The 16,865-nt window shown below is 47.7% G+C and overlaps 1 long non-coding RNA gene across 4 annotated transcripts in view; it reads left to right on the forward strand.

Annotated features, from left to right (window-relative positions):
- LOC134911445 (uncharacterized) overlaps nucleotides 1–16,865 on the forward strand; it is a 109,401-nt gene that overhangs the window by 85,890 nt on the left and 6,646 nt on the right. For all 4 annotated transcript variants that reach the window (XR_010176575.1, XR_010176576.1, XR_010176578.1 and 1 more), the window contains one exon: nucleotides 9,607–9,670. This is a non-coding gene — a long non-coding RNA (uncharacterized LOC134911445). The remainder of the gene's footprint in view (nucleotides 1–9,606; nucleotides 9,671–16,865) is intronic.

A 16,865-nucleotide genomic window follows, 5' to 3' on the forward strand; every position in this document is an offset into this window, starting at 1 on the left:
GATTAGGTCTTCTTTTTTCTTCAGCCTTTTCTGCGTCAGCAGAGAGGGCTGTTCCCCTTTTGCATATTACAGTCTTCAGGACTGAAAATCTGGGTGCACCGCCAACCTAGTGCTTAGCGTAATTAATGCTGATAGAGCCAGATGTTGGTCTAACAAATTAATAAATAATCAATTAACAGTAATTGTAGTTCTCCAGTGCGGTTTCCGATACCCCCATTCCCCTTTTCCCTTCACATTAATATGCAATAAGAAATTGCCCCAGGCATCTGACTGTTTGACCGTTTGTTCTGCATGTACGCAGGAAGAGGTAGTCCAGAGGTAGCGACTACCTCTTTGGAAGGTTCAGAAGCCCCTTGGGCATGTAATTTAGCACAGATTATGTCAGATCTCTGATCCAAACTGGCAGCTTCTCGCAGAGATTGAAAATCAGCTAGAGGTATTGATCCCTCTGTACCCTCTTCTCTCCCTGCAGAACCAGCATGGGCAACGGGTCTAGTCAAATCCGTAGAAGGCTTGGTTAAACGGATGGATTCCTCCACCAGTCAACCTATACCAGTACGCCCCAAAAAGAAAAGGACTCTTTAAGCAATCCTTCAGTCAGACGAATCTGACGAAGAGTGACGGGGGCAGATAGGACGGAGGAAGAAGAGGGTGAAATCAACGATGTATCCGATGCGGAGGATAACACGTTGCAAGACCAAGGAGTAGAAGCCCTTATAAGAACAGTTCACCAGGTGTTGAACATCATTGACACAGCTCCTCCGGAATCCCCGGATTCTTCTCTATTTGGTACTAAACGCAAATCTTGCATAACATTTCCCTTTTCACCAAAATTGGATGAACTTTTGTCCGAAGCCTGGAAACACCCAAATAAGAGATTCCAGGTACCGAACGGTTCCTGGCTTCGTATCCCTTTCCAGCTACTATGATGGGAAAATGGGAACAACCTCCCCCAGTGGATTTGTCACTTTCATGATTGTCAAAAAAGACTGCTTTACCGGTTAAGGGGGCAACAGCCTTGAAGGACCCATCAGACCGTATGATGGAAACGACACTGAAATCCATCTACACAGCCGCCGATGCCTTACTTAGACCCACATTGGTAGGGTCTTAGGTTAATAAGGCTATTGAACATTGGGCGGCCCAATTGATTTCTGACTTGGAAGCAGGAGTTCCACTTGACAAATTAATTGTTCTGGCAGAACATATTAAAGAATCAGCAGCGTACCTGGGAGAAGCTTCAAAGGATATCGGCCAAGTAGCTGCTCGCCGGGCACTGTGGCTGCACTCTTGGAAGGCCAATGCAGAATCTAAACGAACAGCAGAAGCCTTCCCGTTTACAGGGAAGGTGCTTTTTGGTGACGATCTAGTCAAGCTCATTTCTCAAGCTACGGGTGGAAAATCCACGTTTTTGCCGTCCGTAACTCCCCCACCTAAACACTTATTCTGGTCCATCTTTTAATTTCCTTCGGACCTCTGCTTCCTTTCAATCCAGATCGGAACTTCAGCAGGTCAGCCCAAGGGTGGAAGAGCCTGCAGTCGCCAACAATCTACCTCTCGTCATCAGGAGCCTAAGTCCACTGACAAAACAGTGGCATGACGAACTCCCTTCCCACCTGGCCTCTCCCATGGAGGGTGCACGTCTCCTAAATTTTCAGGAGGCATGGATGCACACTTCCACAGATGTGTGGGTGTGTGCCCTGGTGTCCAGGGGTTACATGATCGATTTCGAAGTTTCACCTCCACCACGGTTCTTTACCACCGGTCTTCAGTCTCTATTGACCTCTGCGGTCTTAATGCCGGTCCCAGGCCCTCAACGGATGAAGGGTTACTACTCAAGCCTGTTTGTGGTCCCGAAGCCGGAAGGCTCGGTAAGACCTATCCTGAATTTGAAGTGTTTGAATCAATATCTCACAGATTCAAGATGGAGTTGATTGGCTCCGTGATGGGTCTGGAGCCAGAAGAGTTCATGTTATCACTGGACATAAAGGATGCATACCTACATGTTCCCATTTGGGAGCCACATCAGGAATTCTTGAGATTCGCAATTCTACAGGATCATTATCTGTTCCGAGCACTTCCTTTCAGCCTGTCTTTGGCTCCCAGAGTGTTCACCAAGATCATGGCAGTCATGGTAGCACAGCTTCACTCTCTGGGGGTAACGATTGCACTGTACCTAGATGATCTTTTGCTCAGCGGAGAAACTTCGGGAGCATGCCCTGATCACTCACGAAGTCCTCTTGCGACATGTGTTGATCCTCAATTTCAGAAAATCCAATCTCTTGCCAGCCCAGTGAATACTGTTTCTGGGACTGATTTTGGATACCAAGCTACAGAGGGTATTCCTGCCAGAGGACAAGGCACAGAATACCTGGCTGATGGCTCTAAAAGTCTTCAGGCCAAAGAGGGTGTCATTACACCTTTGTATTCATCTCTTAGGGAAGATGGTGGCAGCCTATGAGACGTTGGCAGTCCAGGCGGTTTCATTCCCGACCCTTTCAGCTAGCTCCGTGCACCCAAGTGTCTCTTCTCTGGTGGCTTCATTTGAACAACCTTATGGCGGGAAGGAGTTTCGACATATGGGACTGGATTTTGGTCACGACTGATGCTAGTCTCAGGGGCTGGGGAGCTGTGATACTGGAGTGTCACTTCCAAGGAAAGTGGTTACAGTTACAGGAACAGTTACTGCCAATAAATGTGTTGTAACTGAGGGCGATCTTCAATACGCTTCGAGAAGCCGTTCACTTGCTTCGGTCAAGAGCGGTACGAGTGCAGTCAGACAACGCAACTCCAGTCACTTATATCAATCGCCAGGGCGGCACATGCAGTCGCATGGCCATGTCAGAAGTGGCTTCGATCCTGAGGTGGGCAGAACTTCAGGAGGTCATATTATCAGCGATTTTCATCCCAGGAGTGGACAACTGGGAAGCAGATTATCTTATCCATCAGGACCTTCACCCGGGAGAGTGGGCTCTCCACCCCCAGGTTTTTCAACAGTTGGTTCGGCGATGGGGTATTCCACAAGTGGATTTGATGGCCTCCCGGTTGAATCATCAACTCTCGCGATATCTGTCCAGGATTCGAGATCCCAGAGCAGAAGACATAGACGCTCTCACGGCTCCTTTGCGGTACGATCTGGTTTACCTCTTCCCTCTGTTCCCACTTCTACCACGAGTACTCAAACGGATCAAGAGGGAATCAATGTGGGTCATTCTAGTGGCTCCGAATTGGCCTCGGAGAGCTTGGTATTCGGACCTCCTTCTGCTCCTCGCAGACGAACCGTGGCTGTTGCCTCGTCGTCCAGACCTGTTGCAGCAAGGGCCATTACGTCACCCAGATTTGACGCGGCTGCGTTTAACGGGGTGGCTCTTGAAGCCTCTATCTTGAGAAGTAAAGGTATTCCTTCCTCAGTAATCCCTACCATGCTCAAGGCTCGTAAACCGGTTACGGCGGCCCATTTCCACCGCCTATGGCGAGCCTACATGTCTCGGTGTTTCGACACCCGATCTTTCAAATTGGTCCGTCTTTTGCTTTTCTTACAAACCGGCCTGGATAGTGGCCTACGCCTCGGCTCTCTCAAAGTACAAGTATTTGCTTTGTCTATCTTTTTCCAGCGCAAATTAGCAATCATGCCGGAAGTGCAGACTTTTCTTCAGGGAGTTTTGCTGGTGTATCCGCCCTTCGTTCCACCTACTGCTCCGTGGGACCTCAATTTGGTCCTTCACGTCTTAAAATCCTTGGTTTTTGAACCTTTGGAGGAGGTGGATTTCAAATTTCTTACTTGGAAAACTGTTCTTCTTTTGGCCTTAGCGTCAGCTCGCAGGGTTTCTGATTTAAGTGCCATATCTTGTAAACCGCCTTACCTGGTCTTTCACGAAGATAGAGCAGAACTCCGCACACACTCCGGTTTTCTGCCAAACGTGGTTTCGGCTTTCCACATAAACCAGCCAATCGTGGTTCCTACTTTGAAGGCTGACTCCGGGGCTCCATCTTCTCTAGATGTGGTCCGGGCACTTACTATATATGTCACTAGGATGGCACCCTTGCGGAAAATGGATGCCTTGTTTGTGCTGTATGATGCGATCAAGCGTGGATTAAGTTGGCCATTCGCCAAACCTATTTGCATTCCACCCGCCAACCTCCGGCGGTTATTTTGGCACACTCTACGCGGTCCGTGGGCCCATCTTGGGCGGTGAGCCTCAGTGCCTCTCTGTCACAGCTTTGACGTGCGGCTACCTGGTCCACGGCTCATACTTTTGTTCGGTTTTATAAGTTTGATACGTTTGCCGCCTCCGCTTCGCGGTTTGGACGGCTTGTTTTGCAGATTCCTCAGTGCTCTCCCGCCCACAGGGACAGCTTTGGCACATCCCCAGTGTAATCAGCCTCCAGTGTCCCCTAGTGGATGCTAGAAAAAATGGGATTTTGTTACTTACAGATAAATCCTTTTCTCGGAATCCATAGGGGACACTGGGACGCCCGCCCAGCACTGTTTCCTGCCTGCATTGTGGGTCCGGTTCAAGGTTGTAATTGTTAGTTGTTATTGTTGTTCTCCTCTGTTCGTCTCCTTATGGCTCATTTGTTAAAACTGGGGTTTGTGGGGGATAGAGGGGAGAGGAGTATGCATTCTCTTCAATTAGTTAAAGTGCCAGTTCCTGATAGTCCGCCTATCTATCCTCAGCGTAATCAGCCTCCAGTGTCCCCTATGGATTCTGAAAAAAGGATTTATCGGTAAGTACCAAAATCCCATTTTATATATATATATATATATATATATATATATATATACATATACAGTGCCAGATTAAGGTCCTCATGGGCCTGGAGCTGAAATTTCTGAAGGGCCTACTGTGTGCCACCGCGTGGGGTGTGACCAGCACGGCAGGTGTGTGGCTACTGATATGGGGGTGTGATCAGTGCTGTATATATATTCTATGTATGTGTGTTTGTATACATGTGTGAATAGATGTGTTTGAAAAACGGAAATCTCTCAACACTTAAATGTCCAATTATTTCAAACAAATCAATTACTGAAACAAACAAAAATATATGCAGATAATATATCTCCATGATACACAACAAACAGAACAGGAGAGCACACATAGAAGTGGATCATGACTGCGTCTTTTGGCAGTCGCACAGCTTTTCCTTTATGCAACTTCCATTACAAAGCCTTCCCTTGTGTCCGAATATGCGTTGAGACGTGCAAGGACTGCGATGCCAACTTTCAGCATCAATACACACAGGGCTGTTTCTAGACAATTTGTCTCCCAGTGCGAGCATTAAAAAAATGCATCCCCCCCAGCCATTTAAAATTGCGCCCCCCCCCCCCCCCCCCCATAGGCATAAGGAAAATTATTTTGCACACGCTCCCGGTGAGGGGAGAAGGCCTCACTAAAGCAGGCGTGGATTCACAGGAAAAGATGACCTTATACCCCAGTTTTTGACCCTGCAACAACAGACGGTCACCACTGGAAAAAATAAACACTCCACCATATTAAGCCCCAGACAGTAATGCACCTTGCACCAAATTATGCCCCATGCACCATATTATGTGACACACCGCAATGCCTGTGATACATTATGCCCTACAATAAAGCTTCTAATTACGTTTAAATTACCTGCTTGTTGCCAGGGGTTTCATGTGCTGTCACGCTTGCTACCAGGGGTTTAATGCACTGAGTGTCATGCTCGTTGCCAGGGGTTTCACGCGCTGGGTGTCACGCTCGTTGCTAGAGGATTCACGCGCTTGGTGTTATGCTCATTGTCAGGGGTTTCATGCACTGACTGTCATGCTCGTTGCCAGGGATTTCATGCTCTGACATCCATACTCATTGCCAAGGGGAATACTCGTTGACAAGGGAAATGCTCGTTGACAAGGGGATGTAAGTATACATACACGGAGTAGTATGTTAAAGGGAGGAGAGGAAACAGAAGGAGCCACAAAGAGCCGCGGTGGGCACCCTGTGCAATCGCAAAGCTTGCGCGTCGCTAGAAACGCCACTGCACACAGTACTTATGAACATACACGTACAGATAAAATGCCTATCAGACCAACAGGCATTTTATCAGGCAAAATACATGGTTGTCTGGTAATTAATTTTGTGTGTAGTGATCAGATTGCCTTCTTGTCATCATTTACTATTTTCACGGATTCTTGGCTGATTCGCGGAGGGCACCTATGTAAGTATTTATCAGGGCACTGATAGATATATATATATATATATATATATATATACGTGTGTGTGTGTGTGTATATATACATATATATATATATATATATATACTGTACATATGTACTGTGCATATACATACATATATATATATACACACACAGTTCATTTATTTAAGTAAATCAACTTAGAAGGTAAAACTTATATATCATATAGACTCATTACATGCAAAGTGAGATATTTCAAGCCTTTATTTGTTATAATAAATGACAAATAAAGGCTTGAAATACTTCACTTTGTATGTAATTGGTCTATATAATATATTTGTTTCCCCTTTTAAGCTGAATTACTGAAATAAATAAACTTTGGCACGATATTCTAATTTTCTGAGTTTCACCTGTATACAGTATGTTTTTATAGATATTTGTGAGTGGTGTATATGCACAGTATATATGTATGTATATATATGTATGTGTATATATACATACATACACATACCCACATATTTTTATATAGAAGTGTATATATGTCTGAGTGTGTAATAAAAATATATACATATATATATATATATATATATATATATATATATACTGTAGCCTGGCAACCAAAAGAAGTTCTCTCCTCACCTCAGGATGGGATCACTCACCATGCCAGGCTCAGTCCACCTTCACAGAGCAGCCGGCTCAGGTGCTGGCACTGTGCTGCTGCTTCCTTCTGGGCGCGTGGTGGTGCCGCAGTGGTGCCTAAGTGATGTCGCACGTCCTGACATCACTGTGTATACAGTGCAGGGAGGCCGGGGCTAATGAGTGAGCCTTCCATTGCACCGCTATGAGCACACAGTGAGGAGGAGGTGAAGGGGGGGTCGTGGCAGGAAGTGGGGGGGGGGGGGTGTCGTCAGGTTTTCCTATATACAGCAGCACAGCAGGTGCTTTTGGGCCTATTTTGAGGGGGGGCCTGGAGCTGCAGCTCCATCCGCCCCATTGTTAATCCTGCCCTGTGTGTGTGTGTGTGTGTGTGTGTGTGTGTGTATATGTATGTATATGTGACTGTATATATATATATATATATATATATATATATATATACACATTAAAACATTGATTTAAAACAGAACATAATTTATGTTCTGTTTTATATCGATGTTTTAGTGTTGTTTTTCTATCTCTATTTAATGTACACTTTGTTGACAAACTGCAAGACAATGGCCACCACTCTGGTAAAACTCCGAAAGCCATCACAAAATGGCGCCGCCTAAAACAGGAGACTGTGAAGTAAGGCGGTCTTAACACTTCTATCTTTTAAAATTGACCCAGTTTCCAGGAAACGGAAATGCATCAATGGAAAAAATGCCACTATGGGAAGCATATGTAATACAAACACGGGCTGCTATTTCAGATTTTACCCGGAAATATGACAGACATTACAGAAAGTACCTGCAACTTTATTAGAAGTACCTGGCAAGGTGGAAGCTGTTAGCAGGAGCCGAGCTGTGGGAATGGATTTATCTATGTTTACCCATAGCTATTAGTTGTTCTGTGTCTGGTATGAGGTTTTACCTACTGTATTTGTTAAGATAATCAGTATGGGGTAAATATACCAGTTCATGTGCACCCTTTCCTCATGCCTTGAAAAAGATACCATTCTGTGTATCAAAACGCGTTGGTAAAGAAGAAAGAAAGAATTGGGGGCATCTGGACTGTTTGATCTTACCTTCCATCGATGCCTGGTTATTTTCACGTATGCTTATTTGTCTACTTTGGCTTGTAGACTGGGTGATTCAGTGAGAATCCACTTTTATCTTTTGTCTGTTATTGTATATATTGTCGATATTAAAATACAGTGTCACACTATTGGAGCCACTCTTCTGCTTTTTAATTGGAGGAACTGAAGGTGTATACACAGTGCTTAAAGTGTTCCTAGAGAGGTGGTGGAACTCACCCCTACCTCCACCTCCACCACGTCCGTGAAACAAAGCGAGAAAGAGGGCGTGGTCTCAAAAAGAAAGGGGCGTGGGCACCCAATAGTATCGCCAATTCAAAATATACCGCATGGTAGCACAATCTTATTAACATTACACCACACATTAGTATCCCTTATAAACAAAGCCCACAGTAGTAGCACCCCAAATACACATAATGCCCACAGCAATAGTGCCCCTTATACAATGCCCTCAGTAGTACTGCCCCTTATGTCCCCAGGAGTAAAGCCCTTATAAAGTTCCCCCTATGCAATGCCCCCAGTAGTAATGCCCCATGTAGTAGTGCCCCCAGTAGTAGTGTCCCCTTAGTTATGCCCCCAGCAAGTAGTTATGCCTCCTGTAGTTATGCCCCAGTAGATTTTCTCCCAGTAGTTATGTCCCCCGTAGTTATGTCCTCAGTCAGTAGTTATGCCCCAAGTCAGTAGCTATGCCCGTAGTGGTTATGCCCCCTGTAGTTATGCGCCCAGTAGATATGCCCCCAGTCAGACATTATGCCCCTTGTAGTTGTTCCCCCAGTAGATGTGCCCCCTTTAGTTATGCCCCAGTCAGAAGTTGTGCCCCCAGCAGTTGTGCCCCCAGCAGTTGTGCCCCCAGCAGATGTGCCCCCAGTAGATGTGCCCCCAGTAGATGTGCCCCCAGTAGATGTGCCCCCAGTAGATGTGACCCCAGTAGTTGTGCCCCCAGCCGATGTGTCCACAGCAGTTGTGCCTCCAGCAGATGTGTCCCCAGCCATTGTGCCCCCAGTAGTTGTGCCCCCAGCAGATGTACCCATAGCAGTTGTGCCCACAGCAGATGTGTCCCCAGCCATTGTGCCCCCAGTAGATGTGCCCCCAGTAGATTTGCCCCCTAGTAGCGCTGCTTACACACATACAACTAAAAAAAGAAAAAAACACAATACTCACCATCCCCGCTACTGCTTCCGGACCACGCTGCCCTCCTCCTGGCCGCCTGCTCTTCCCATAGCGTTGCCCAGCCACACACAACCTGAACCGGAAGCCGAAGCTCAGGAGTGAACTCCGGCATCCGGCGGCCACTGAGGGGAAGGAGCCGGGCGCCCTCTGGTAACAAAGTCTCAGCAGGCACCCGACTTCTCCCTGGGTTAGGTAAGCTGGAGGAAGAGGAACTGCGTTCCGGCTCCAAATGGAACTGACAAAGCGCAGTTCTGCCCCGTTCCGGCTCACTTTAACCTCTGTGTATGCAGTGGGTGACATGGTGATAAGAAGAGAGATTTGGACAGAGTATAAGCATTGTCCTTTCCTGTGAATGCAAATGTATCTACTATGATCAGTAGACCATGTTGTCTGGTATGAGTTACTACATATGATTTATTTATGAAAAAAAGCCTTCATCACAGATAGGAAGGCCAATCACGGGTAATATTTCCAATCCCCAGTGGTAACTTTTCCTGTATTCATTAAACACCACTTTTTTTTGACCCATTCTTTGTTTTCTACATAGCAAAACCAAGGAGGAAGGGGCCAGTGAAAAGGCTTCAGACATCAGATGAGGAGGAAGATGAGTAGTAAGCAGAAAAAATAAGAATTTACTTACCGATAATTCCATTTCTCGTAGTCCGTAGTGGATGCTGGGAACTCCGTAAGGACCATGGGGAATAGCGGCTCCGCAGGAGACTGGGCACAAAAGTAAAGCTTTAGGACTACCTGGTGTGCACTGGCTCCTCCCCCTATGACCCTCCTCCAAGCCTCAGTTAGGATACTGTGCCCGGACGAGCGTACACAATAAGGAAGGATTTATGAATCCCGGGTAAGACTCATACCAGCCACACCAATCACACCGTACAACCTGTGATCTGAACCCAGTTAACAGTATGATAACAGAGGAGCCTCTGGATAGATGGCTCACAACAACAATAACCCGATTTAGTTAACAATAACTATGTACAAGTATTGCAGACAATCCGCACTTGGGATGGGCGCCCAGCATCCACTACGGACTACGAGAAATAGAATTATCGGTAAGTAAATTCTTATTTTCTCTGACGTCCTAGTGGATGCTGGGAACTCCGTAAGGACCATGGGGATTATACCAAAGCTCCCAAACGGGCGGGAGAGTGCGGATGACTCTGCAGCACCGAATGAGAGAACTCCAGGTCCTCCTCAGCCAGGGTATCAAATTTGTAGAATTTTGCAAACGTGTTTGCCCCTGACCAAGTAGCTGCTCGGCAAAGTTGTAAAGCCGAGACCCCTCGGGCAGCCGCCCAAGATGAGCCCACCTTCCTTGTGGAATGGGCTTTTACAGATTTTCGGCTGTGGCAGGCCTGCCACAGAATGTGCAAACTGAATTGTATTACAAATCCAACGAGCAATAGTCTGCTTAGAAGCAGGAGCACCCAACTTGTTGGGTGCATACAGGATAAACAGCGAGTCAGATTTTCTGACTCCAGCCGTCCTGGAAACATATATTTTCAGGGCCCTGACTATGTCCAACAACTTGGAGTCCTCCAAGTCACTAGTAGCCGCAGGTACCACAATAGGTTGGTTCAGATGAAACGCTGAAACCACCTTAGGGAGAAAATGAGGACGAGTCCTCAATTCCGCCCTGTCTGAATGGAAGATCAGATAAGGGCTTTTACAGGATAAAGCCGCCAATTCTGACACGCGCCTGGCCGAGGCCAGGGCCAACAGCATGACCACTTTCCATGTGAGATACTTTAACTCCACAGATTCAAGTGGTTCAAACCATTGTGACTTTAGGAACCCCAAAACTACATTGAGATCCCAAGGTGTCACTGGAGGCACAAAAAGGAGGCTGTATATGCAGTACCCCTTTTACAAACGTCTGAACTTCAGGAACTGAAGCTAGTTCTTTCTGGAAGAAAATTGACAGGGCCGAAATTTGAACCTTAATGGACCCCAATTTTAGGCCCATAGACACTCCTGTTTGCAGGAAATGCAGGAATCGACCTAGTTGAAATTCCTCCATCGGGGCCTTACTGGCCTCGCACCACGCAACATATTTTCGCCAGATGCGGTGATAATGCTTTGCGGTTACATCCTTCCTGGCTTTGATCAGGGTAGGGATGACTTCATCCGGAATGCCTTTTTCCTTCAGGATCCGGCGTTCAACCGCCCTGCCGTCAAACGCAGCCGCGGTAAGTCTTGGAATAGACAGGGTCCTTGATGGAGCAGGTCCCTTCTTAGAGGTAGAGGCCACGGGTCCTCCGTGAGCATCTCCTGAAGCTCCGGGTACCAAGTCCTTCTTGGCCCATCCGGAGCCACGAGTACAGTTCTTACTCCCCTCCGTCTTATAATTCTCAGTACTTTTGGTAAGAGAGGAAGAGGAGGGAACACACACACTGACTGGTACACCCACGGTGTCACCAGAGCGTCCACAGCTATTGCCCGAGGGTCCCTTGACCTGGCGCAATACCTGTCCAATTTTTTGTTTAGGCGGGACGCCATCATGTCCACCTTTGGTTTTCCCAACGGTTTACAATCATGTGGAAGACTTCTGCTGAGGAAGTCTGTTTCCCAGTTGTCCACTCCCGGAATGAACACTGCTGACAATGCTATCACATGATTTTCCGCCCAGCGAAAAATCCTTGCAGCTTCTGCCATTGCCCTCCTGCTTCTTTTGCCGCCCTGTCTGTCTACGTGGGCGACTGCCGTGATGTTGTCCGACTGGATCAGCACCGGCTGACCTTGAAGCAGAGGTCTTGCTTGGCTTAGGGCATTGTAAATGGCCCTTAGCTCCAAGATATTTATGTGAAGTGATGTCACCAGGCTTGACCACAAGCCCTGGAAATTTCTTCCCTGTGTGACTGCTCCCCAGCCTCGCAGGCTGGCATCCGTGGTCACCAGGACCCAGTCCTGAATGCCGAATCTGCGCCCTCTAGAAGATGAGCACTCTGCAACCACCACAGGAGAGACACCCTTGTCTTTGGTGACAGGGTTATCCGCTGATGCATCTGAAGATGCGATCCGGACCATTTCTCTATCGTCCTAAGTGGATGCTGGGGTTCCTGAAAGGACCATGGGGAATAGCGGCTCCGCAGGAGACAGGGCACAAAAAAGTAAAGCTTTACTAGGTCAGGTGGTGTGCACTGGCTCCTCCCCCCATGACCCTCCTCCAGACTCCAGTTAGATTTTGTGCCCGAACGAGAAGGGTGCAATCTAGGTGGCTCTCCTAAAGAGCTGCTTAGAGAAAGTTTAGTTTAGGTTTTTTTCTTTACAGTGAGTCCTGCTGGCAACAGGATCACTGCAACGTGGGACTTAGGGGGAAAGTAGTAAACTCACCTGCATGCAGAGTGGATTTGCTGCTTGGCTACTGGACACCATTAGCTCCAGAGGGATCGAACACAGGCCCAGCCGTGGAGTCCGGTCCCGGAGCCGCGCCGCCGACCCCCTTGCAGATGCTGAAGCGTGAAGAGGTCCGGAAACCGGCGGCTGAAGACTCCTCAGTCTTCATAAGGTAGCGCACAGCACTGCAGCTGTGCGCCATTTTCCTCTCAGCACACTTCACTGGGCAGTCACTGAGGGTGCAGAGCGCTGGGGGGGGGGCGCTCTGAGAGGCAAATATAAACCTTATACAAGGCTAAAAATACCTCACATATAGCCCATAGGGGCTATATGGAGATATTTAACCCCTGCCTGACTGGAAAAATAGCGGGAGAAGAACCCGCCGAAAAAGGGGCGGGGCCTATCTCCTCAGCACACGGCGCCATTTTCTGTCACAGCTCCGCTGGTCAGAACGGCTCCCAGGTCTCTCCCCTGCACTGCACTACAGAAACAGGGTAAAACAGAGAGGGGGGGCACATTAATGGCTATATATATATATATATTAAAGCAGCTATAAGGGAGCACTTAATATAAGGATATCCCTTGTATATATAGCGCTTTGTGGTGTGTGCTGGCAGACTCTCCCTCTGTCTCCCCAAAAGGGCTAGTGGGTCCTGTCTTCATTAGAGCATTCCCTGTGAGTTTGCGGTGTGTGTCGGTACGTGGTGTCGACATGTATGAGGACGATATTGGTGTGGAGGCGGAGCAATTGCCAAATATGCAGATGTCACCCCCCAGGGGGTCGACACCAGAATGGATGCCTTTATTTGTGGAATTACGTGATGGTTTATCTTCCCTTAAACAGTCAGTTGAGGACATGAGGCGGCCGGACAATCAATTAATGCCTGTCCAGGCGCCTCAAACACCGTCAGGGGCTGTAAAACGCCCTTTGCCTCAGTCGGTCGACACAGACCCAGACACGGGCACTGATTCCAGTGACGACGGTAGAAATTCAAACGTATTTTCCAGTAGGGCCACACGTTATATGATTTTGGCAATGAAGGAGACGTTACATTTAGCTGATACTACAGATACCGTAAAACAGGGTATTATGTATGGTGTGAAAAAACTACAAACAGTTTTTCCTGAATCAGAAGAATTAAATGACGTGTGTGATGAAGCGTGGGTTGCTCCTGATAAAAAGTTGATAATTTCAAAAAAGTTATTGGCATTATACCCTTTCCCGCCAGAGGTTAGGGCGCGCTGGGAAACACCCCCTAAGGTGGACAAGGCGCTCACACGCTTATCCAAACAAGTGGCGTTACCCTCTCCTGAGACGGCCGCACTTAAGGATCCATCAGATAGAAAGATGGAAGTTATTCAAAAGAATATATACACACATGCAGGTGTTATACTACGACCAGCTATAGCAACTGCCTGGATGTGCAGTGCTGGAGTAGTTTGGTCAGAATCCCTGATTGAAAATATTGATACCCTAGATAGGGACAATGTTTTACTGTCGTTAGAACAAATAAAGGATGCATTTATCTATATGCGTGATGCACAGAGGGATATTTGCACACTGGCATCTCGGGTGAGTGCTATGTCCATTTCAGCCAGAAGAGCCTTATGGACACGACAGTGGACAGGCGATGCGGATTCAAAACGTCACATGGAGGTTTTGCCGTATAAAGGGGAGGAGTTATTTGGAGTTGGTCTATCAGACTTGGTGGCCACGGCTACTGCCGGGAAATCCACTTTTTTACCTCAAGTCACTCCCCAACAGAGAAAGGCACCGACCTTTCAACCGCAGCCTTTTCGCTCCTACAAAAATAAGAGAGCAAAGGGCTTGTCGTACCTGCCACGAGGCAGAGGAAGAGGGAAGAGACACCAACAGGCAGCTCCTTCCCAGGAACAGAAGCCCTCCCCGGCTCCTGCAAAAACCTCAGCATGACGCTGGGGCCTCTCAAGCGGACTCGGGGACAGTGGGGGGCCGTCTCAAAAATTACAGCGCGCAGTGGGCTCACTCGCAGGTAGACCCCTGGATCCTGCAGATAATATCTCAGGGGTACAGGTTGGAATTAGAGACGGATCCTCCTCATCGTTTCCTGAAGTCTGCCTTACCAACCGTCTCTTCCGAAAGGGAGAGGGTGTTGGAAGCCATTCACAAGCTGTACGCTCAGCAGGTGATAGTCAAAGTACCCCTATTACAACAAGGAAAGGGGTATTATTCCACTCTATTTGTGGTACCGAAGCCGGATGGCTCGGTAAGGCCTATTCTAAATCTGAAGTCCTTGAACCTCTACATAAAAAAGTTCAAGTTCAAGATGGAGTCACTCAGAGCAGTGATAGCGAACCTGGAAGAAGGGGACTTTATGGTATCCTTGGACATCAAGGATGCGTATCTACACGTTCCGATTTACCCCGCACACCAGGGGTACCTCAGGTTCATTGTTCAAAACTGTCACTATCAGTTTCAGACGCTGCCGTTCGGATTGTCCACGGCGCCTCGGGTCTTTACCAAGGTAATGGCCGAGATGATGATTCTTCTTCGAAGAAAAGGCGTATTAGTTATCCCATACTTGGACGATCTCCTAATAAGGGCAAGGTCCAGAGAACAGCTGGAGACAGCTTTAGCACTATCTCAAGAGGTGCTAAGACAACACGGGTGGATTCTGAATATTCCAAAATCCCATTTAATCCCGACAACTCGTCTGCTGTTCCTAGGAATGATTCTGGACATGGTTCAGAAAAAGGTTTTCCTTCCAGAGGAAAAAGCCAAGGAGTTATCCGATCTGGTCAGGAACCTCCTAAAACCAGGAAAAGTGTCAGTACATCAATGCACAAGAGTCCTGGGAAAAATGGTGGCTTCTTACGAAGCAATTCCATTCGGCAGATTCCATGCAAGAATATTCCAAAGGGATCTGTTGGACAAATGGTCAGGGTCGCATCTGCAGATGCACCTGCGAATAACCCTGTCACCAAAGACAAGGGTGTCACTTCTGTGGTGGTTGCAGAAGGCTCACCTATTAGAAGGCCGCAGATTCGGCATTCAGGATTGGATCCTGGTGACCACGGACGCCAGCCTGAGAGGCTGGGGAGCAGTCACACAAGGAAGAAACTTCCAGGGAGTATGGACGAGTCTGGAAAAGTCTCTTCACATAAACATTCTGGAACTAAGAGCAATCTACAATGCTCTAAGCCAGGCGGAACTTCTCCTGCAAGGAAAGCCGGTGTTGATTCAGTCGGACAACATCACGGCGGTCGCCCATGTAAACAGGCAGGGCGGCACAAGAAGCAGGAGTGCAATGGCAGAAGCTGCCAAGATTCTTCGCTGGGCGGAGAATCACGTGATAGCACTGTCAGCAGTGTTCATCCCGGGCGTGGACAACTGGGAAGCAGACTTCCTCAGCAGACACGATCTTCATCCGGGAGAGTGGGGTCTACATCCAGAAGTCTTCAACATGTTAATAGACCGTTGGGAAAGACCAATTGTAGACATGATGGCGTCTCGCCTCAACAAGAAACTGGACAAATATTGCGCCAGGTCAAGAGATCCACAGGCAATAGCTGTGGACGCACTGGTAACTCCTTGGGTGTACCAGTCAGTGTATGTGTTTCCTCCTCTGCCGCTCATACCAAAGGTATTGAAGATCATACGGCAAAGAAGAGTAAGAACAATACTAGTGGTTCCGGATTGGCCGAGAAGGACTTGATATCCGGAACTTCAAGAGATGCTCACGGACGAACCGTGGCCTCTACCTCTGAGAAGGGACCTGCTACAGCAGGGTCCCTGTCTTTTTCAAGACTTACCGCGGCTGCGTTTGACGGCATGGCGGTTGAACGCCAGATCCTAAAAGGGAAAGGCATTCCAGAAGAAGTCATTCCTACCTTGATTAAGGCACGGAAGGAAGTCACCGTGAAACATTATCACCGCATTTGGCGAAAATATGTAGCGTGGTGCGAGGATCGGAGGGTTCCGACGGAGGAATTCCAACTGGGTCGTTTCCTACATTTCCTGCAATCAGGATTATCTATGGGTCTCAAATTGGGATCCATTAAGGTTCAAATTTCGGCCCTGTCAATATTCTTCCAAAAAGAATTGGCCTCTGTCCCTGAGGTCCAGACTTTTGTCAAGGGAGTACTGCATATACAGCCTCCTGTGGTGCCTCCGGTGGCACCGTGGGATCTAAATGTAGTTTTAGATTTCCTCAAATCCCATTGGTTTGAACCATTGAAAAAGGTGGATTTGAAATATCTCACATTGAAAGTGACTATGTTACTAGCCCTGGCCTCTGCCAGGAGAGTATCTGAATTGGCGGCTTTATCTTATAAAAGTCCTTATCTAATCTTCCATTCGGATAGGGCAGAACTGCGGACTCGTCCGCATTTTCTCCCTAAAGTGGTATCAGCATTTCATCTGAACCAACCTATTGTGGTGCCTGCGGCCACTAGCGACTTGGAGGACTCCAAGTTGTT

Source organism: Pseudophryne corroboree, chromosome 4 (genome assembly GCF_028390025.1).
Source record: "Pseudophryne corroboree isolate aPseCor3 chromosome 4, aPseCor3.hap2, whole genome shotgun sequence".
NCBI classification, from domain to species: domain Eukaryota; kingdom Metazoa; phylum Chordata; class Amphibia; order Anura; family Myobatrachidae; genus Pseudophryne; species Pseudophryne corroboree.